Below are 1404 nucleotides of genomic sequence, written 5' to 3' on the forward strand. Positions count from 1 at the left end.
AAATCTAATTAGTCATTTACCTAGATAACTTGTGTAAAAATCACTATAGTTTCAGAATGAATCATCTTTATTATAAGAGAAAAGACATAAAGTAACACTTTGAAGATTTTCTAAATTTATAAAAGAACATCTTTACTATACAGATATTAATATCTTTATAAATAAAATTTTAATCAATTTTCTCCCTCTGTTTGTGAACACGCAGATGACAGCACATGAAGGTATCATTTTGCTTCCCAAAAACAATTAAAAGAGTCACTTTTCAATTGTTTTCTCTATTAATTAATTAATTAATTAATTTTTAAATACATCATTTTTCTCGAATTTTCAAGAATTAGTGTTCTCTCTAATAAAATTAGCTCAAAAAAATAAGAATTCAATTTAATTTTCAATTCAAAAAATTAAAAGGTTTTTCAACATTTTATTCTTCAAGATTTTTCTATACAAATTTAAATTTATAATATATTTTAACTTTTTTTGTTAATACACGTGGCACCAACTTTACACTTACGTTTTTCTTCATTGTCAAAAGCTGCAAACGCATCGACATATTTTCTAGATTTCATTTTATTTTATTTTATTTTCTGTCCCTTTTCTGTTTTTTATTTTTCTCAAGGAAAAATAATATTCCTCTTATTTCCATCACCTCAATTTATCCTTTACCAAAAAGTTAATATCACTATTTTATTAAATTTTAAACATAATCAAAACAATTTTAAGGTACAAATATTACATAAAATTACTATAAACAAAAACGTCTAAAGTTTATTTGCGCAAGAAAATCCCAAACTTAAGTTTGTTGCATAATTTTAAACATCGATTGTCTAGAATTGAATCTGAAGTAGCTAGAATCGTAATTTTTATTCGTTACGACTATAACTTAAATAATGATCCGAAAATCGACTATCTCGACCCAATAAATCCATTTTGGATTGATTTGGGTTGGCCATGGACTGGATCCAGTATTGGGCTTTTGTTCCTAATTCAAATGGGCTGCTAACCAATTTGGCCCATCACACATTTTTGGATTGTTGTAATATTGGTCTCATAATTTCAAGTAACTTCTAATTATGGCCCTAATAATTATAGAATTAAGCATCTTTAACCCAAAAATGGACCTATAAGAGTAGTAAATAAAGAATTGATTCAAAATAAATATCATTATTAATTTGTTGCATTATATATGATGTGATTATTACTTATTTTACAGATACAAATACAAAATTATCGATAGTGTTGCATCGACCTAATTATGGGTTAGATAGAATAAGTAAATCTCTCGTTAAACATTAATTAATAATATCGTAAAAACAAACTAATATATCGACCTATTTTCATATATTAGTTTATTTTAAGTTACATTAAGAATATAGACCAATGTTTGATGACATATATATATATATA

Source organism: Solanum pennellii, chromosome 11 (assembly GCF_001406875.1).
Source record: "Solanum pennellii chromosome 11, SPENNV200".
NCBI classification, from domain to species: domain Eukaryota; kingdom Viridiplantae; phylum Streptophyta; class Magnoliopsida; order Solanales; family Solanaceae; genus Solanum; species Solanum pennellii.